Source organism: Lycorma delicatula, chromosome 8 (genome assembly GCF_047948215.1).
Source record: "Lycorma delicatula isolate Av1 chromosome 8, ASM4794821v1, whole genome shotgun sequence".
Classification (NCBI taxonomy): Eukaryota; Metazoa; Arthropoda; class Insecta; order Hemiptera; family Fulgoridae; genus Lycorma; species Lycorma delicatula.
Window position 1 is genome coordinate 50,655,464 of NC_134462.1, and position 23,721 is coordinate 50,679,184.

At 28.2% G+C, this 23,721-nt stretch overlaps 1 protein-coding gene across 2 annotated transcripts in view; it reads right to left on the reverse strand.

The window, feature by feature from the left end:
* The window catches only part of LOC142329286 (uncharacterized), a 365,502-nt gene that overhangs the window by 333,685 nt on the left and 8,096 nt on the right, over positions 1-23,721 (reverse strand). The window lies entirely within an intron of this gene.

Here is a 23,721-nt window from a genome sequence, read left to right on the forward strand (position 1 = left end):
TTAACAAAAAATTCAATTCGAAACGTCCAGTAGAACGTCTCTGGACGGACTGGAAATGTGTTTTGAACATGCATTTTACTTGTGGTTGGAAAGGAAAGTGAAAAATAAATACGTTCGGGGTGAGACATGTTGTAAATGGAATAGGCTTATAGCCAATTTTTTTAAATATATAACATTACTTTGTAATAATAATGCTGCGGAGCAGCAAGGAGGTACTACTCATTTGTTAATAAGAGTATAATCTTGTATTTTCTCAGTTACCGTTACAAAATCTGTTTTTTTTTTTTAAGAAATAATACATTGTAATTAATTTATTTACTTTAATTATCTTTATTATTTTTAGAAAAAAAAAGAACTAGTTTTTCTACTACAAAAAAGATCTTTACTCTTAATTGAACTGTAATCCGAAAAAGTATCCGCTTTAAAGTGCAGTCAAATAGATTTTATATTTTCAAAAAAACAAAATTTTTCTCATAAATCAGGAAATAAATAAAATAAGAATTGCTGGAGTGTATGAAAAACATGTTCACACACTTTTCTTAAGTTCAAATTTCATGAAAAAAAATTCAAAAGATTCAAATAATTTTAATTTTATTTTTAAAAATTCGAATGTCATTTCCTTCGAAATAAATAAATAGTGTTCGAATGAAAAATAAATAAATAATTTCTTTTTGTTAAAAGTAACCGAATATTAAATAATATCAGTAGTATGGATTAGAAATTCATATAACTCTCAAACAATGGTAAGTTGGTTTTTTAAAGTTTTTCAAAAATCTGATAAAAAAGGATTTTTTAATAATTTATATTTTTCGTAGAATTTTACTTTCATCTTTTTATCTATAAATTTCTCCAATAATTGCAGCATAATAATTTATAAATTTTATTGTAATTCTGATAAAATCTTTATTTCAAAAGATCCCGTAGATCAATGTTTGTACATCTGGTTTATAAATGTAATAACATTGCTTATTACTTTCAGGTAGAATTCGGTGTATTTTTAAATTTAACCCAGCTTATGATGACATAAATACGTATTTTGTATATAAATTATACCAAGTTTTCTTTTCTTTTTGTTTTTTTAACTCAGAGTTAAATTTTCCATGCTTAGTAGACTTTTTTCATTAAAATAATTTTATGCATTAATAGATTTAAAACGCGATTTTAACGCTGAGTCATTATTGGTTAAAACTTAATAAAAATTATAGTAAAAATAAAATTTAAGAGTAATATTATTAAAAAAAAATTATCGATGGGACATGCAAAATATTAATCTATTTGTAATTTATTCCTTTTCTGTTAAAACAGGATATACGAGTAAATAAATGTAAAGGATAAAAGAAGACTAAAACAGCTGAGATTAAAATTATTAAAAAAAATTCTGATGTTATAAAATTATTTTATTTTTTTGTACCATTTTCGCAAAACTTTCTCGATCAATGAAAATTTTTAGTTAAAACATAAGTTTTACAAGTGTAAATGTATATAAACTTAAAAATATGAATCAAATATATCTATATAACACTAATAGTGTCATCAGTTGATATGTATTACACAAATTTATATAAAATATAGTTAAATACGTTTTAACTAATTATGAATCAAAATCGCGTTCCTATGATTTAAAATTATTTTAATAAAAAGAACTGTTGATTACCCATGAAAAATTTCCACTAAGGAGAAAACAAAAAAAAAATAGATAAATTTACATACAAAGTTCACGTTTTTAAGTAAGATGTTAAAATTGACAAAAACATTTGCTACAAAAATTTTCACATAAAAGTTGAATTATGGAAAAGTAGAAAAAGAAGTCCATATTATGTAAACTGGCAGGATGTTTTAGCCCTAAAATGGCTACAATACATTTCTGTTCAGATCGCTATAGTTTCTATGTTTAGTACTTCTTACTGTTCTTAGCTTCCTTCTTTTATCTCTAGTTGACGCGTTTCGATTCATTCCATTGTCAAAACATATTGTACTGAGAGTACCAGTACCAGTACAATAAATTTTAACAATGGAGTGGTTCCGAAACGCGTCAATTACAGGTAAAAGAATGAAGCTAAGTACAGTAATAAGTACTTAACATATTACTTCGATTTATTTAATTTTTACAATTTTTTTTTCTTTTAAGTTTCTCCCATTAGCGATTAGAAATTTTTTCGTGACGTAATAAATTTTTTAAATTTACTTATTCGAATTTTTTTAAATATTTTTTGAATCGACACCGGTTTTTGTAGGATCAAGATAAATATATTCATTAATCAGCATTTCTTTTTTATATTCCCAGTTCTGTTTAATTTTACACGATTACTCTTCTCCTTTGCTGAGTCTGTTTTGTTCTTATAGTTTTCTTCTGGAATCTTTCATATGTTTTTGTCTGAACGTTTCACTCTTTGATTTTGTATGTTTCTTTTTTAACTTTTGTAAATGATTTTGTATCTTTCTTATTTTAGAACTCCTTTGACCTGTTCACTTGGTGTTTGTCTTTCTATTGTTTTCTTGGTTAGTTTGTTTTTCTCCATTCTCATCAAGGGTCCGTAGAATGTAAGACTGCATTATGTGATCGCGGCTGGTAAGTTTGTCTACCATCCTAAAAAATTCATAGTTTTTTCGTCGTTTCTATCCTGCTTTTTTCATATTTTCTCTATTTTTTAAACTAATTTCTAATCTTCTAATTTTTTTAAAAAATAATTATTTCAAATAATAAGCTTATTTTGATCATTTTGTCTTAATCCGTATCTATTTTATAAATATAAAAATTATTTTAAAATTATTATTCAAAATGTATTTATTAGGTTTTAATTAACAATAAGTTCTTTTGCTTTGTTTTGATATTTTTTCAGTACCAATTACATTATGAACTATTTTCTGAAGAATTAAAATTTAATTAAAATTTACGTTTGAAAATTAAATTAAAAATAATTAATTTTTTTATTTACCAATTTATTTATCTTAAATTAAAAAAAATCTTATTAATAAACTCGTATATTCATGATTATCTCTGTTAATTATATATATTTCAAAGCAGTTAGAATTTATAGATTTTTGATTTTTCAACATGAAGAAGATAACATCAGCTATATACCAGTTTGTTTTCATCGAAATTTCATATAAGTAAAATTACTTAAATGATTTCATATCCGTTGTATGAAAATCAGTTCATTCGTTTGATAAATATGTCAGGCCACAAACAAAATATCATCTAAACACATCATTTTTCTCCTGGCGTTATCGAGTAAAAAATACTTAAATGTTTGCTGATGAATAAAACTAGAGAAATAGTGGAATAAAACTTAGATTACTTAATTGAAGAAATCAGGCAATAAAGTTTTGTGTTAGTAATTTTAAAAATAATATATGATATAGCCCGTAACTATTCAGTGACACGTAATTTTTGTAGAAGTTTAAGTTATATTTATGTTAATTTTTATCAGTTAATAAAGGATACGTAATGATAAGTTGATATGCAATTATGGTGTTACATAATAACATCATCAACTGCACAGAATATGTAACATTTAAATTACATATTCTATATAATGTATATTTAAATACGACTACCTAATACTTTTTTTTACAGGTATGAGTTAATGTAAGTTGGTGACAGCAGTAGGCTGATCAGGAGTCATAAGATGCTGACGGTGATAGAGCCGGTGGTGGTAAAGAAGGAGAGGTGGAGGAGGCAGTACGGATGGTTGATCAGCGTTTTTCATTTGAACGGAGCTGGAGAATTATAATCGGGACTTCATTGTTGTTGTGTGGTCAGTGAAACCTGTTCTGTTATATTCTTGTATAGAGTAAAGGCTTGTTCTGCCGGAAGACAAGTCCGGATGCAGCGTGTCGAACGACCAGAAATCCGCGCGCACCGCACTAGCTCACTCGCTCGTTTTACCGATTGACCACTAATTCGTATCTACAGTTTACCTAAATGAATATATATTCATATGTTTATTATACGACGGTCATTATCTATTATATCTAACATACCAAATCGAAATCGATATTGATATTTACATTTATCTAATTTACAAACAACTTCTTTTAACTTAATTATATTGTTATACACAATGGATGGAATTATCGTACGTTCATGTTTATAATTTCATGTAAATTATTTACGCTTCACATGCGCACAAAACACACACACACACACACACACACACACACACACACACACACACAGACAGACACACACACCGTTAATTCTAAGCTGACAGCAAAAGGAATGGTAGTTAAATGAAGATAATATGAACAATGAAAGAGCTGTGTTAAAATGATTTTATTGGAAATAAATTCGTATGCAGATGAGATTAAAACAAAAAAAAATTGAAACTAGATACGCATTTCGATTGTTAAACAGTAGTCATCACTAATTTTAGCATAATTAATAAATTTAGTAAATATAACAAAACATATTAAAAAAAACCTAATATAATAAAATAAAAATTGGAAAAAAATACCATATTTAAATAAAAAAATACTAAGGAAAAACTAAAAAGAATAATATTTCTACCTCTATTAATAAAATAACAATTACTTTTATTTTTATTATGTAATCACAGGTAGAAATACTTTTTGCTTGCATTTAATATTAATTTTTATTTGAAGTTTTGTTTTTTTCTTTAAATGCATTTTTAGTATTTCCTCTGCATTTACTATTAATCATTAGCCAGTCAGGACTCGCTTTGCCCGCTCGATCGTCTAGAGAGGGGATTTTGCCCTTTCAACCCCGACGCATTCGTTATCCTCATGGTTTTAGAATATTAAATATTTTACAGGTACTCATGAAAGAAAAAAAAGAATCATTTTATTGCATTATATTTCTGTTGCCATGGTGATAGAAATATAATAATGAAGTAAAAGGATAGTTTTTCCTTTAATGAAAATCTTTAATTCACAAATTTATTTCCGAGGTGGTTAGGGTTTTGATCTGTAACTTAAAACCTTGGATACCCTGGGATAACGCAAAAGTATCCTGAAAATTTGAAAGCAATCGGTTAGCTGATTCTTGCGTGATGCAGTTGCAAAGTTTCGCATTTATATATATAAGATTTTTAAGTTGTGATTTTTTACACAGCTCCAGTGTTTTCCTTTTTTTATCCCCAAAAGACAAATATAATTTTAGATAAATCGTTCGTATCAAGAAGTATAAATCCTTCGAACATATGAATCGTTAGAGCGCTTCATTCAAAATAAAAATGCGAGTACATGCAGCAAAATCAACCCAACCAACGCACCATGCTTTTTTATTGGAGAAATGATTTTTTAACAACTGAAAAATTTAAATTAAAAGAAAAATGAATTTTAGAGCTTTCAGTTTATGAACTTTTTTGAAGTTTGTGCATAGGATATGGAAATGGGATTTTGAAGCGTGTGAAAAATTTCACGGATAAACGGGATTCGAACCCAGGACTTCCGAATGAAAGGCCAAGTCGCTACCACTCCGCCAAAATAAGTATATTGTTTAAAGATATATAATGTTAAATACCTATCCTGATATTTTCCTAGTTTGATAAATTTAACAATTTTTTCTAATTTTCTATTTCATCATCTGTAACAAAAAGTATTCAAAGATTATTTTTTTAATGATATTTCCTTTTATAGAAGAAACTATTTCGTCAGTATTAAAATTATTACTAAAGCGTATCATTAATTAAGTGTAAATAAATATATTTTGTATGTTTTTCTTGGGAACTGCGCTTACTCAGTTAATTTATATATATATATATATTTTTTTTTTTTTAATAATGGAATTTATATTTCTTCGCGACATAATAGATTTCAGTAATATTTAGAATCTATGTCAGTCGTTATTTAATATATTGCTTCGATTTATCTTAGGATTGTTAAACAGTTTACTAAATCTAAAGCTTACATTTCTTATACCCTAATATAAAAATGGTTTTATCATCTTTTAAATTTCGTGTGAATCTCTTAGAGTTTTACAATTTTTAAATCGTTTGGAAAAGATTTTTAAACTTTTTTTCTTTGACTTATAAAAGATATATATGCCAATAACAAAAATTAAAGTCCATAATTATTTATAAAAAACTTTAAGCAAGCCTCTGACAGTAAGTGGTTTTATTTGTAGTATTATTTCACAGCAAGTGGTTTTTATTCATAGTGGTAATATGTACAAAAGAGGACAAAACTTGGAGTAACCTATGACAATATAGATTATGTTTAAACAATATGTTTAAACTTTTACAGTTTGACTGTCCACACCCATAATATAATATTATATTTTACAATTAGTTATTAGCTTTCCATCGTTCTATCACTAGTCTCACTGGAGTTTTTTTTGAATTCATTGTTAAATAATATTTATTGTTTTATGTATTTAGATCGAGTTTTAGTTGAAACCTTATAAGAATTAAATGATATGATAAAAAACCTAAAATATCAGTTATAACTCTGTTAAAATAAATTTTTTAAAGTTTTTAATTGAAAATCCGTCTCATTTTTGCATAAAATTTATTTTTTTTACGTAATTTTGTATATCTTTTAATTAAAGCCGATCTCTTTGGCGGAGTGAGGGTCTCGGCCTATCATCCGGAGTTCCCGGGTTCGAATCCCCCGGTCTGGCATGGCATTTTTCATATTCCTACGCACAAGCTTCAAGTTTATGTAGTGAATTAATTAATCAATAAAGAAGATTAGATTATTGAATAACTGATGTTATTAAATTTATACTAACAATAAATTTCATCAAACATGATCTCGTAAAAAGATTTGGATTTGAGGACTAGACTGGATAACAAGTCTTGGATATCCAAGACTGGATATCCAACTGGATATTTGTGGACTAGACTGGATTCTATTTAAATCAAATTATAGATGGTATAGCCCTTAATTTTAAAGTTTGTGAATTACATAAAATTCGGGAAAAAATTAGCTTTTTAAAAAGTAATCTTTACTTGAATTTGATTAAATTATTATAAATTTAAATGCCTAATTTATAGATTTTATATATTTTTTGTTGGGATTCAATTAACACTAAATCAAGATTACTCAGTCTCGGTATTAATAAAAAAATATTATGCAAATAAATTTTGTAGTTTAATAAGAATAAAATATAGATTAAATTAAATCTATAAAAATAACTTTAAGGAAGAGGATGATTGTAATTACCTACGTAGAAAGAAGGAAGTTTTTCCGGCAGTTGTTAAAAACCAGAAAAACTGCGTTTAAAAGAATTACCTAGGAAAAAATAGCTCTGTTAATTCTTTTTAGAATATTAAAAGATCAGAAATCAGAAAGGTTGTTATCAATCGGGTTAAAATAATATTTTCAAATAAAGAGAAAAATAGTATATACTGGAATTTAACTTAATAAATAGAAATAATTAATGAATTTTAAACAATGATTTTATAAGTTTTAAGAAAGTCTGCTATTAAAATTTTTCAGTTTCATTTAATTATTTAACGCCGTTTGTTACTACTACTTACTATTTATTACCTATTACATATTATCCAACGGAAAAAGAATTATCAGATCTAAAAAAAATATTGATTTACAAACAGATTAACGTAAGTTGTCTCACGTTGAAATTGAAAGAATTTCTGGATGTTTTAAAATTGAAAATTAAAAATGATTAGTAATCTTATGGATAATCCGGAAGTCTCCAGAAGTTTTCTGGATTCGGGGCCCATAGGGAGCCATGTCCTTTGTTAGTGACGTGTGAGTGAGGTGTAGTATAGTACAGACTCAGGCCGACTATAACCGTTAATTGAAACCCTACCACCAAAATACAGCGGTATCCACGATCTTGTATTCAAATTCGAATAAAAAAATTGTCTTCATTAGAATGAACCTGATGAAATCAGCTGATTTACGACGAAAAGTTTTACCACTAGAAAAACCGCAGATTTAAAAAGAGGTTCATATAAATATACGTTCGGTAATTGTAATAATAAGTATCTTCTTCTTCTGAACCCTAGTTGGCGTTTGGATCTGATCGAATCCTAAGTCCGTACGATGCTGTGGGTGCCAATGGGTAGTCTGATTTCATTAACAAGATGTTTCCACGCATGGCGATCCATGGTCCTTGTTTTGACGTAGTTAAGGTTTAGCCTGAGGTTTTTTATATCATCATCGATCTGCTTCGTTCACGTATTCCTTGGAGCTGTTCGTTGGACTCTCCAACGGCTGGGTCGTTCATGCCAGAGGAGTTTGTATGGTGGTCGGTTTCCACTCATTCTGCAGACATGACCAAACCATAGCAGTTTTCGATTTTTAATCTGTTCCTCGACTGTTGGTCGCAACGATGGCGGATATCCTCATTTCGGATAAGTACTTAATAAGCTTTTATTTATTTATTTTTATTTCTAGATATTCTTGTTACGGTTTAAAGTTATAACAGATATATTTCCATCTAAGTTTCGGTCTTTCAGGTAGATTTCATAAGAAAGCTAATAGGTAGCTTTATTATTATTATAATAATAGGTACCGTGATTCGACTTCCGGAAAATTTCGACATATCTTCGCGTTTCACATCCCCAGACCCCTAAACCACTCAGTTCAAAAAAAAAAAATATATATATATATATTTTACTTCCTTGTGGACACGATAACTGCCGTAATTTTGCGCCAATCTCTTTCAAATTGATACATAATATATAACGACCCAAAATCTCGGTCGAGTACGTTAATGGTAAAAATCAGACCATAGGGGTCTTTTTCGAAAAAACAAAACATCGCTATAACATTCTTATTAAGTACAATATCGAATTCGTTTATAGTTCTTACTATTTTTTGGATAAGGGCCTAAAACGTATCTCAGTAAAGGTTTTTATATCACCAACCATTGGCCCAGGGGTTGGAAAAAATGGGGTTTCGAAGACAAAGCACATACCTCCCTTGATAATAGGCACATTATCGGATCAGTAAAGTGGCTGTTAGTCCTCAAACATTACTTAAAACTTTGATACTCTGAAACAATTTTTGATATGACCAACTCTTACGGAAAGGGATGACCAAAATATTGCTGGAATTGTAAGAAGATGGGGCTTATCGTTTGCTAAACATGTGAAACTTTTTTCACATGCAACCATTGTCGTATTGAGTAAATTTGAAGTTTTTCTTAACAGGTGGAAATCTTTTTTAACCCCTTAAAAACCCCTTCTTAGCAACGGGGAAACCTACTTCCGTCTTCCAGCGTGCCGAAAAGGATTTTTTGTTGTTTTTTTATTAAAAGACAAATTATTTAAGTTTTCTTCATCTTCAGTTCACGTTACTTGTGTACATTTTACCAGAAACAGATTCTTTACAAATCTTGTTGTAATATATTATTTATTTACTAATGCAAATGATTATTCTTAAAATCTAACAAAATAGTGTTTTGTGATACTAATTTTTTGTATTTTACAATAATTTTCTAAAAAATTATTAAAGATTCAGTGCCGGAATCTGTTTTTTATTCAGTTTCCAGAAGATCAAATACCATCAAAATTTCTCCTTAATTTAAGACCCAAGAATAAATGACTTCATTTTATACTTGGAGCAGAAATAAGGGTGAAATTTTTTGCAAGCTTTAATTCGAAATCTTAGCGTTTTCTGGATATACTTATATGAAATATTTTTCTTAATTTTACTTGTATACGTTCTTGTAATATATTTTGAAATTCCGTTTTTTTCGTAAGATGCTCCTTATATACACAAAAATAAAAGTTGTACAATTACAATAAAAAATTTAATAATTAAACATAAAACAGTATATTTACCACCTTTATTATCGGTCAATTAGGGAAATCAGATAAGAAAAATGCAAGTTATTCTAAATGACAAAATATATATAAGCCAATTTCAACATTTTCCCGGTGAATATATTTAGAATAGGAAGGTATGATCATATAAAAAATATATGTTTTTTTTTGTGCAAATCTTTATATTTTATAGCCCAAGTAGTTCCTCTAGATAAAAAATCATACGTGTATATATGTGCATACGTATATGTATGTAAATTTGTTTTACTGTTTTTGGTCTTATTCTTAGGATTTACAAAATTGATTTTCTTAAAATTTAGCTGAACTATTTCCATTCAAGGAGAATTGATCATATTAATTTTTTTTTAAATTCGTTAAGAAGGTGACGAAGATATCGCGAAAAAAAACAATTTCGATTTTTTTTTTTAGAAGAATTCGAGAGAAAACTTTATTAAAGCAAATTTCTTACCTACCGTAGATCGGTAAAGACAAGAATAGAATAACCTATTCAACTTTTAAACACATCATATTTTATTACCATTTGTCATTTTCTTTACCATATGCTCATAATTTCTTCAACTGTTAATAAACGCGATGAAAATTCGTTGCTTAGCAATAAAAATGTAAGAGTTAACGGTATGGAATATAACTAGATTTTAAAGCTAGAGTTAAAAGCATAATGTAGTGGTTTTACGACATATTTTAATGCGGTTTAGTCTTTAATGATGTATTTAGTAGCAGCAACAGAACAATACTTTTCACAGAAATATCTCACGATTTGTTTCACTTTAAATAATGAATATGGAGTAAAGTTTTACCGTCTTATTGGTAAGAAACGGTTTTATTCTCTCGGAATAGAAATTACTTTGAAGGTATGGCGCATCTGATTTGCAGTAAGATAATCCAATTAAATTTTATTACATATTATATTCATTTTATTACTATTTTTTATGATTTCACTTATAAATGGAGTTATAATTGATTATAATATATAAAATAAAGTAAGGTAACAGAAAACATCGTCTAGATAATGTAGTAAAAATATATTTGTATTTTTTTGATTTTTAAATGGAAAAAAGACTATATCACAATAAAATATTTTCCTTATAAATAATAATTAATTATTTTATTTAAAAGACCGGTTTCATTTTACAATATATTTGTTCTATGAACCGTATCAGTGTGTTAAACCGCAGCGTCTGTGGTCCATAGTGAATGCTCTAGATGTAATCAGTTTATTGAACCTTAAGAAGTTTTTATATTTCATTGGAGTTTTTTTTCAATTTTTTTACTGGTGAAACAGTATTTTTTATTTTTTTTTTAAGGTGAAGATTATCGATTGATCATATTTGTATTTTGCAAAAATATATAATGACAACCTTTAAAAAAAAGCTGGGAAAAATATTGTACTTTCCAGTCTGCACTGGTCTTGTCTTGATTTCTAAGATAAAATTTAAGTATCAAAATTCCAAAATTTTGATTAAAAGATTTTTGATTGTTGAGACTTCTTTACTGTTTGGGGGAAATTTAGGGAAAATTTGTTCATAAAGAAGTAATTCCTAATAAAAAATTAATTTTAAAGAGAGTTATTTAAAAATATAAATTTTATTTAAGTAATGAAAAAAATTGCTACATTTTCGATCCGGAATAAAATGTAAGTCCCAAAGGTACTTTAATTTTAATAGCTCTGTAAGTGATGAAGAAAAATAAAAAAATACGTTTTTAATAATAAAAATTTAAAAAGATAGAGCCCAAAAAACAGAATATATATTTTTTAGAGGTGGGGAATAAAAAAAAATTTCACTTGTATCCATATGTAGGATAAGCTTAACAAATTTGCTTAAGTTTTTTTTTTCAGTAAATTTAACACCTCTATCAATAAAGGCTAAAGAAATAAAAGAAAGTTTTCAAAAAATTATTTTTCTGAATTTTAGTCCGTGGTCGATAATTAGAAAACTTGTAGGCATTTACGAAGAAAAAATTGTAGCTCTATGTATTAAGCATCACACTTTCAAAAAACTTTTGAAAATTATTTAAAATGAAGCGATATATAGTAAAAGTACAAAAAAAAACATATTTAAATTTTAAAATATAGTCTATGAATTTTTGAATATATACATTAGTGATAATAAATTTTCTCTAAAATGCCTTTGAAGAAAATCGAGATTGTGCTTTTTCGCGATATTCACTCATTTCCACAATTAAAAAAAAAAAAAAAAATATTATGATCAATGCCCAATATATAGAAATACTTCAGGCAAATTTAAAGAAAATCGGTTTGGTTAATCCTGATACAAAGCCAAAAACATAACATACATACGTAGATATGTACGCACATACATAAATATGTTTTTGCCTAGATGATCTAGTTGGACCCTGAAACGTAAAAATTTTCAAAAAACCGGATATCCAATCTTTGATATTATGTTTAATGTAGTTATTCTAGCTATATTCGCTGGGAAAGAAAAAAAGGTATATTAAAATTCATTTATATTCCAGGAAAGTTAAATTCTTTTTTCATTCATTAGAACGTAAATAGTTTAAAGTAGATTCTGTAATACGCTATTTTGAACTAGGCAAATTTAATTTCCAGAATTGGCGATGTTTATGCACATTATATAGCTAAAATATATTTAGATTATAAGGTAAAATAGACAACTGTAATGAATATTGGCAAAAAATTTCAACCCATTTAAAAGTTAAATCTAAAATATTGCTTTAAACTGTTATTAGTTGTAGTAGTAATAATAGTAACAGTAACATGGTTTTTGTTATTTTCGCCATTACGAATTTATCGGTAAAGTAGATTATATATTAATGGAACAGGTGGTCTATCTATGCCGGTCTGTAACAGCAGATGAATTTCAGTAATACTTTAGGATGATAGTCTTTCGTCTTAAGATGTTTATGCGTGACTACATTGATGAACTCTTTAATGGAAATGTGTCTGAACTACGGCGCTTCACCTGCTTGGGTTGGTATTCATCTTGGATATTTTCATATTTCATATTAAACAATATTTTCACGCCGATAATAATTATTTAATAAATTTATATTTGTTTAAAATGTGGCTATGTAATAGAAGTATTCTTTATAAAGCTGATGTTATAGGTACCGGATATAATTTAATTTGTGTTTTAATAGAGTTGATTTTATAGATTAATAATTTGAAAAGACACGTGTTTTTATTTACGTAACAACTTCTGATAAAACTAAACAAAATCAGTTTCTTATTATTTGTAATAATTGATAAGACTTTAGTAATAATTTGAAGCTGATATAATTACGTTCCCAGTGAAAGCTATATTAAAGAGGAAAGTATATGGTGATCTTGTCAAATATGGGTTGGGTTTTTTGCAAATCTTTTTTTGGGGTCCAACTAGTTCTAGAAAAAAAAATTATGCATATATGTAATGCGTGCATATGTAGGTTTGAGTGTCGCAAAGCTTATGGCTTTATATCTTCAGGACTGACAAAATCATTTTCTTCAAATTTGGCTCAAATATAATTGGGGCATTAAAAAAACTTTTTTTTTGGGGAGGGCAAAATATGCTTTTGCGTTATGATCGCATGGAAAAAACATAATGCAATATTACAAAAGAAAATATATTTTTATAATATTTATATTATAAATAATCGAATTAAATAAGGCATTGATCATATTACATTTTTGTTTCAAAATTCGTTAACGGGGTGGGGATATCACGAGAAAAACTATTTCGATTTTTTTCAGAGGCATTTTAGAGAAAACTTTATTAAAGCAAATTTATTACTTACAATGCATATTTAAATAATTAAAATTTTTTTTTTCTCAAAAATCAACCCATACCTCGTAAAATTGAAGTATATGTGTTTTGTTCCTTTATTTAATCACCCTTTATTTAAAGAGGTTTTTCAAACATTTTTTGAAAATATAAACTTTCAAAAAATAACAGGTGAAATGTCTGCTATTCTTAAATTAATTTCTCATACATGGTACCGGTGATATGTTAAATAAATAGATAAACAATTAATATAATCCACCTTACCAGCACGTTGATATGTGTTTTCGGTCTTTCGGGTTACTTGGAAGCCATCATCAGGAATTAAAATTAATGCATTAAAGTCAAATTTAAAAAAAAAATCATAGTTAAAATTTATGACTGTCCGGTCCTACTAGTATGCTGAATATTTGTATGCTAAATGATGTAAACTAGTAGGACCTAACAGTTATGACTGCTTTTAAATTTTAACTATGATTTTTTTTAAATGTGACTTTAATGCATTAATTTGAATTCCTGAGATAGCTTCCAAATAAGCCGAACGATCGAGAGAACATATCAACGTGCTGGTAAGGTGGATTTATTTATTCTTAAATTACTGATCCCAGACCTAAATTTCGAAAATAGTTTTTGAAAATTTCCTTCCTCTTATTTTATCCTGTATTGAAGGGCACGTTAGATTTAAGAAAATCTTAGTTAAGCTTAACTTATATTATGAATATTTATAGTTTTTTTTAAATTTATTCTCCCACCTCTAAAAAATAAATATTATTCTGTTTTTTTTTTGCTATAACTATTTTTATTATTAAATATTTTCTTTTTTGTATTTTACATAACTTTTAAAAAAGGTTTTCCCATCTTTATTGAAAGTGGATTTAGATAAATTAAAATTATTTCTCTAAATCTTTAATTTTTTTGGTTAGCGAGCCACTCATTTACTAATTAATTAATTTATCAGGTGATAAAAGAAGAAATAAAAAAATAAAAACAGAAACGGGAACATAAGGAATAGAATAAATGTAGTGGACACTCTAGTATATACAATTCAATATTTATGTAAAGAGATTAAAATATAGAATAAATAAATATTAGAAATTTACTTTCTTAAGAGGAAGTGTTGAAAGGAACGGAAAAACGTAATGAATATTGGAACGATTTTTACGTTACAAAGCACAATGGGTTTGCGTACGAGAAAGGTCTTCAAGTAGTAAGTTTTCTATAAATTTACTTAAAATTAATTTTACTTAATTTTTTTAAAATTAATTAATTTTCAATTTTTCTTCCCAAGTACCTTCTTTATTATTACTACTAATATTTAATAGTTTATTACACGTTATTTAATTTTTATATTACTTACAACTACAAAAATATTTTTAGATTTTCCAGACATGGTTCATTTTTATTTTGAATTTTAACAGCAGAATAAGAAAACGAAGAAGAAACGTACATGACTTAATTCATATATTCTCAATTTATTACAAAAAAAAAATATTTCTTTTTTATTATTCTGCCTTTATACATATATTTTGTCATTACGACATACATTTTTGTACCAAGCTTTTTTTTTAAAACGTTTTGTTGTAATTGCGCTCACAAAGATACGTGTTCCTTCTTATGAACATATAAATTATCTGTACTTCGCAAATCGTTTCTAAGAAATAAAACACTTTGAAATACATATTTTACTGGATTATAACAATACTCAAACATAAATAGTACAGTTGTCTAAATGAATATCAGTCGATACATAAAATAGATTATAGATATTTATTTATAAACCCATATATATATATATATATATATATATATATATATATATATATATATATATATATATATTCGTATTATTTCATAAATTTTCAAGTGAATAAAAAAAGAACTGTTTTCTTTGAGAAGGGTGCAGCCACCGGCACCGTCTAATAACCCTGTAGGTCCTGTCCCTAACTTTACCTTTATCTTGCGCAGGAAAGAAGGTGGCCTTGTTTATTGTGGCATAGCCACCTTGAAACCTACAACTGTCATGGGTTACACAATCATTTTATTTTATTCTTTATTTATGGGACCCTCCCGGTAGTACAAATGAAAATAAAAAGAAATAATTCATTTCTTTATTATGAAAAAAAAAATGTTGTTGGCTTACTAACAATGCTGTTAAATTTTAAATTATTAATTTTATTATTATTATTAGCGTGAAATATATGATCTGTTCTAAGTATGTGTTTGATTGCTATCGATATTAACACTTAATTTTTTATTTTTATGAATGATTTTTAGTGGTTTAATCTATTAATTTCAAATTTTGATAAACATATTCCTGCATTCGTAGTGTAAATATTTTCTAATTTTCATTGTTTTTGTTAATAATCTGTTAGTAATATTTGTAATGTTTATCTTTCTATAAGATCTTTATCCAAAGATTATCTCTTCATTCCAAACCTATGAATAATGGACGTCGTATTATACAAAGTTTTAAGGTAACTACATTCTTCACACCGTGTAAAAGGTTTTTTCTTTTTATTTTATTAGAAAATTACGAAGATATTTAAAAAAAAAATTCTTGTGATTGACATACAAAAAAGTCAAATTTATAGAAATAGGTAAATAATTAATTGTAAACGTGATTAAAATGTTGTTCTTTTTTTTACATATGAGTCTGAGAAATGCCATTTTCGCACCCCCATAAATAGGGGAGGGTCGGACTCGCACGGGTCGGGTTCGGCTAGATGTTATTAAGAGCCTATATGTATCCGCACCCTACCGACTAAAAACTCCTATCTCAGCGTTTCTCCTCCTCCGCGGTCGCTCCTGCAGTTTAAGCATTGCGTGGGCCCAGGAGGTGCCTTTAGGATCCAGAGTCCCCTTAACGTTTATTGATTTATATTACGTAATTCAGCATAAGTAAAATGCAACTTGATTTCGAACGCCTAATAATTAAATAATTTAATAATTATTAAATAACTAGCAGACCCGACAATGCTTCGCTATTGCTAGATTGAGAATATATCTCTCTCTCTCTCTCTCTATCTCACTCTCTAGAGAGTGATTAAATGAACCGAATTGAAAGTTTGATAATACATTAACAAAATGAACATTACGGAACTTCACAAAATTTTAACCTTTCCCTTTTTCCCTTTCGCCCTTTCCTTCCGTTCCTTTTTTCCTTCCCCCTTTCCCCATTTTCCTTTTCCCATATAAATTTCCCCCGTTTTATATTTTCCCTTTCCCATATTTTCCCCGTTCCCCTTCCATTTACTTCCTCCCATTTCTCATTTCCTTATTTCCCTTTTTTATTTTTTCCATTTTCTCCTTCTTCCTTTTTTACCTTCTTTTTAAGTTTTCCCTTTTCAAATTTTTCTCATTTTAATTTTTCCCTTCTCCCTTTTTTCTCGCGCGTAAAATCAGTCCAGTAGTTTTTAGTCTGTAGAGGACACACATTTTGGAAACATTGAAATGGAATCGTAAAATATTTAGAATAGCGTGTGTTGCTTTTACATGTAAAAATTTTTTTGAAGATTGGTTGCACCGTTCTTAAGTTACACTCAATTTAAAGTCGAATAAAAAATTCTAGATTATATCAGGCATGATTTTTTTTTTTTGTTACTAAATTCCATTATCCATATTCCCAAGTACTAGTTTCTATGTAATGGTGAATTAATTCATCAAACAAAAAATATACAATTTTGATTGAGATGATTTTGCATTTCAATCAATGGAATATTAAGTTTCGATATAGACAACTTCAGATGTAGTGGCACAAAGGATCTGGTGTTAAATATCATTAGGTAACATCTCAAGGAACCTTCGAGAATTTTGGTTTTCATATTCAGAAATAACTTTCAAATTTTAAAATTAAATCTATATCTTAAAATTTATTGAAATTTTTACGTAAGTTCATGATTCACTGATTCTCCCAATTTGAAGGTAGTCACCAATTATATTCCGGTGTAAAATTTCATGCACCATAAATTTATTCAGTTTTATAAACTGTTAAGTATTATTATTATTTCATTACAATTAAAGACTAATTAAAAAATAAATATCAATTTAACAACTCTGTTTTTGAAGTTTTTGTCTGTGGGATAATGCTTTATAAACTACATTTCCGAGCTTCTTTGTTATTTAAACCTGAAGAACTGTAATTTTTACCGACTTTTCTAAAAAAATATGGTTTTCTTTTCGGTAACACCATATGAAAATTAACTTTCTTCTAAAACAATATAAAAATTTATTGAGATAATGTTACAGATTCGCTTGAGGTCTCATTTCATAGAAACACATCAAGTTTTGACTCACGTAGTACATTAGACACCACCTCGCTACCGTCTAGAAGCCCGAGATTTTTTTGATACTCGATTCCCAGATCGGTGGATTGGTCGTAAAGGTCCAATTGGATGGCTACCTCGCTCCCCAGATTTGACCTTGGTAGATTTTTTCTTGTGAGGTTTCATTAAAGGTCGGGTTTATGTACCATCTTTGCCTTCTGATCCCTTGTTTGAGCTGAGACTTCGAATAAACGCCGGAGCAGGAGAGGAATGGTCGACTTGCTGGCTGCAGTCTGGAATGAAATCGACTTCAGGTGTTTGTTACATTATTGCGAATATTTCGTGACAACTTGATGTGAGAAATTTTATGGCTCAAAAATTTGGAGATTGTTTCTCAATTTCACTGAAATTTAGATACGCTACAGTAATGTATCTGAAGTTTGCATGTGAGAATTTAATGAAGATTTATTGAGTTACGATCAATATAAATCTCAAAATTTGTGACAAAAATCTCCAAAATAAACTAAATCAATTTCATTGAAATTTAGTTATGTTGTAGTTATGTAGCTTGTGCATGTGTAATTTGATGAAGATTGGATGATGCTGCAAGTGGGAACGTTTCATTATCGGCAGAATCTGTTTTAGCAATACTAAACCAAATCAAAAAAAAAAAATTAAAATTTTAATACAAAATGAAATTAACAAAAAATCTTTAATCACAAATGCAATTTTTCCAGAGTCAGTTTTAATGTCATAATGAGCATTTCCTAACTGCATCAGAAATACTAACTTACAATGCTGTTAAAATTACATTTAACAGCGACTAGTTTCAAATGAAGAGTCTGGAATGTAGTCCTAAAAAAAATCCGGTAAACAAAGTAAAACATAGAAAATAAATCGTGTAAATTCTATGTTTTTGATATTTATAACATTTTATTCTTCATGCATAATAAAGAATTAATAAAAATAATACTAAAATAATAATGATTTACATTTTACGAGGTAAAATCACACCATAACAACTGGCCCGCCCAGTAAACCATTGTGTATAATGTGATGGGCAGCATAATATATACTTCAATAATATAATAGTAATAAAATTTCATAATGCTTTCTGTACCTTCACTTCTTGTTTCTTAGTTTTAGCTTTATGCATGTAGAATCTATGATTAAATTATGATGGGAAAATACTATTTTATACTGGAATTCCTTGTTATTATAAAAACGGTTAATATAAAACAGTACATAAAATTATTAATTAAAAAATCATCATTACAGGTAATTTTCATTTTATACTTTAATTATTTTTGCACCGACAAAATTTATTATACTTTCAAAAATTTATTATTTTCTGTATAACAATCTTATAATACTGTTTACATCTGACTTTAATAGCATATAACAGTTTTTCTTTTATTAATTAGGAATGGTCAGCATTTTGAAATGTAAATAAAAAATAAACTAATTAAAAAAATTCCCTTTCGGCACGCCGGAAGGCGGAAGTAGATTTCACCGATGCTAAGTAGAGGATAAAACACCCACCGGGTTGGTCTAGTGGTGAACGCGTTTTCCCAAATCAGCTGATTTGGAAGTCGAGAGTTCCAGGGTTCAAGTCCTAGTAAAACCAGTTATTTTTACACGGATTTGAATACTAGATCGTGGATACCGGTGTTCTTTGGTGTTGGGTTTCAATTAACCACACATCTCAGGAATGGTCGAACTGAGACTGTACAAGACTACACTTTATTTACACTCATTCATATCATCCTTTATTTACACTCATTCATATCATCCTCTGAAGTATTATGTGAGCGGTAGTTACCGGAGGCTAAACAGGAAAAGAAGAAGGAAGTAGGGGATAAAAAAGATTTCAACCTTAAAATTAAGAAAAACTTCAAATTTGCTCAATACGACAATGGTTGTATGTGAAAACACGTTTCACATGATAAGCATAAAAGCCCCGTCTTAGAATTCCAGCAATATTTTGGTCATCCGTTGCCATAAGGGTTGGTCATATCAAAAGTTTTTTCAGAAAAAAGTTTTAGGTAATGTTTAGAGGACTAACGATCACTTTAAACCGATTCGATATTATGTCTGTTAAGGGAGGTATGATTTTTTTGGCTTCGAAATCCCATTTTTCCACCCCCTAGGCCAATGATTGGTGATATCCAAAAACTTTACTTAGACAAGATTTAGGCCCTTATCTAAAAAATAGTAGGAACTTTAAACGAATTTGATATTTTACTTAATAAGAAAGTTACAGTGATATTTTGTTCTTTCGAAAAAGTCCTCCCATTTCCACCACCATGGTCCAATTTTTACCATTAACAAAATCGACCGAGATTTTGGGTCGTTATATTTTATGTATCAATTTGAAAGTGATTGGCAAAAAATTACGGCAGTTATCGTGTCCACAAGAATGTGAAATATAATGGTTATTTTGGGGTCTGGGGGATGTGAAACGCGAAGATATATCGAAATTTTTCGGAAGTCGAATCATGGTACCCATTACAATAGGTAGGATTTCTTATGAAATCTACCGAAAAAGAAAATCATATCCAAGTAAAAAGTTACAAAATACTCTAAATATCATTTCTTAAAATCCTTTGTACATAAATTTCTAATTACACTGAATAAAATGCCATGAAAATTATATTACACTTATAAATATTAGAAATGGAATATTTTTTACACGTTTCGTTAAGTTCCTCACATTAATTTTTCAGTATTATGTAATTTTTCCTTTTTAGAAAAGGTATATCACTCTTAAAAAATTTAAGCAATTTGAAAGTTTAAAAAAGAAAGTTTTGAAACACGTCTAAAGTTTAAATAATAGTATTCTGAATCGCGACCTCTGTGGCTGTGTAGGTAGCGTCTCGGCATTTTGTGTAGAGGTGCCAGGTTCGAAACCCGATCAGGCATGGCATATTTTCAAGGCTGCCAATTTCCACCGGGCTACTAACCATAGCTGTTGATGCTCGCTCCTTCATAAAAAATTATTCTGAATTGAAATAAATGTAAGAATTATTTTTCTTATTATTCGGAGGTCCCGGGTACGAATCTCGGTCAGGCATGGCGGGCATGGTAGCTCTTTCCAGGACTACCTCACAAAATACACAAGCGGTCCTTTTCAGGGCCATCACACTAAAAACCTCAAGCAGCCCTTTTCAGGGCTAATGCAAGGTTTTAAGTTGCTACGTGTCGTCGTTCGGTAATATTTGATGGAATAAGTTGACCCATTCTTTTGCGTTATTTATTTTTTATCAGTTTACACCATTTTTTATAAATATTTTTATTACATTTATGTGGCTTTCTGTTTTGGCATTTCCAGAAAAAAATAAAATGACAGTTTTAATTAAAATGCCGATTTCCATGGCGAGTGGTAGCGTCTCTGCCTTTCATCCGGATGGTCCCGGGTTTAAAACCTGGCCAGGCATGGCAGTTTTTAATACGCTACAAAGTTCCATTTTCACATTATCACGCTCTTTACGCATGCAGGGAGCATGCGTATAATAATATTTGTCCCTTTACATTCCAGTGAGGGAAAAATAATATTAGCCAACATTTTTATTTTTATTTCTCGAAATAATTTTTAATATTCACGTGCGTAAAGATTTTTTTAATATAAAAACAGATTTTTCCAAATTTTTGCAAAATTTCTCATGTAATGCATGTAAATATTAAAGCTAGATACTTTTAACAGATATTCAGTTTTTCGTCGATATTCAGTTTTAACCGATTGTCGGTCGTTATGCTAATATTTAGGTTAGAGTAATATTTAGATTTGGTGAAGATAAAATAATGAGAGGTAGCTTATTAATATTAAATAATGTTTCATATAGAAACAGATTTTTAGGTTGTATAAAAATGTCTACGACGCACCATTAAGTGATAGAAATAAAAAAAATATGAGACCTTTTTTAAAGGTAATCCTTTAAAAATCTATTATCAAAAATCATTAAGTTATTTCATTTTTATTTACAAAATTATCATTTAAAACAAATGCAGGGATTCATATCTATATAAATATAAAAAACAATACTTCGTTTTGTGTGTGCCCTAATTTGGAACAACCATATTTTTTTAATGTTCAATTATACGTTACATGCTACCGTATAGGAAAACCTAGCGATTTGTTTATACGCATATGACCGAATCACTAAAAACATAGTATTTATTTAATACATCGTATTTATTTTTGCAAACATCGCATTGCAAAAGTTTAATTTATTTAATTGAAATACAATTAATATTAAACATTTTACTATTTTCGTATTATAATTTGTCAAATATAATACAAAGTTTATTTAATTCATACATTCAAATTTAGCAATAGCGAAGCATTGTCAGGTCCGCTAGTTTATAATATAAAAAAAGAAACAAGTAATTTTTGTGAAATCCATAAAACATTATTTGAAAATTTGTCATCTTATCAAGGGCTAACATTTGTGATGGAAATAAACAACTCTTATTATAGAAAAATCGTATGATTAGGTTAAAGGAGTTTTTGTTGAAAAATCTCTATAAAATTTCTGGTGAATTAGTTTCAAAAAAAGAAAAAATATAAATACGGTTAGTAGAATGAGGGGAGGGGCCTTCTCCATATGTTTTAAAAATACATCTTTTAATCCATTATTGTAGCGTATATGACTATCTATTGTATAATATCGTTTCTCTTATAGAATGATAAAAACAGCTGTTGAGTATTGGTGAGTAGAATACGGTTCCTATTCCGAGCAATTCGGGATCTTCTTGTTCCGACCATAAACAATGAGTTTTTTACAAGTACAAAAAGGCTGTGATTTTTACTATAGTTGGAACCGTCAAATCTCGGTGAAGCAAATTAAATTTATATAAAAATATTGTAGATTTTTATAATAAATATGAATTTTTAATAATATTAATAAAATTTTAATATTTTTAATAATAAATATAAATATGATTTCTATATTGAAATATTTTATTTCAGTGATATAAAAGCAAGAATAAAAAATCTGACAACACAGTTGTAGGATATTATTTTATAATTTCCACTAGAATATTCTAGTGGAAATTCCTTTATGGAACATAATTATTAATTATGTAGATATATAGTTTTTTTGTAAACTCTTAAAATTTGATATTTTAATATTTTTGTAGTCTTTATACATATATTTACTTGTTTTTATTTTATTTACTTTTTAATGGTTAAGTCAGAATAAAATTATACAAATCTACCTTAATATAAAACTATTTCATATAAATTTGTATTAGAACTACAGAAAAATAATGTAGTATTATTTTATACGTAAACTAAGAAATTTTTAAATAATGAGATACTTCAGTTAATGAAACCTCTAGATGTGAAAAACATTTTCAATCCAACAATACTCGAAAAAATATAGGCAAATGCAATTACTGCTACCGGCTTGCCAGGCCTGATGTAGTGTAATGTAAGTATAAATGTACCAGTAGTCTGGAACAGATTCAGATCGACCACTGTAGATCACACTGCTGCTAACCCTTTTTGTAGTAAGCTGTTGAACATTAAAATTCTTGTTACAGTTATTATGGATAGAGAACAATTAATTGGACAAAGAGGGTTAATAAAGGCCGTTATAAGTAGATTGGCACATTTACTCACAATTATGATCCTGCACAAGGTGATATCCCCACCTTACAAATTAAAATAAAGAATCTTCCTGAATTGCAAAGCAAATATGACATTCAATAAGAAATTTAATTGCAACATTTTAATATTTTAGCTTCGGATCGTATATAAGTCGAAGAATTGTTGCAATTTATTAATAATAGCTAAAAATCATCCAATTTAAAACCAACACAACTACAACCCATTATTATACCTTTATTTAGAGGTAATGTGTTACCCATCGGGTTGGTATAGTGGTGAACGCGTCTTCCCAAATCAGTTGATTTGGAAGTCGAGAGTTCCAGCGTAAAAGTCCTAGTAAAGTCAGTTATTTTTACACGGATTTGAATACTAGATCGTGGATACCG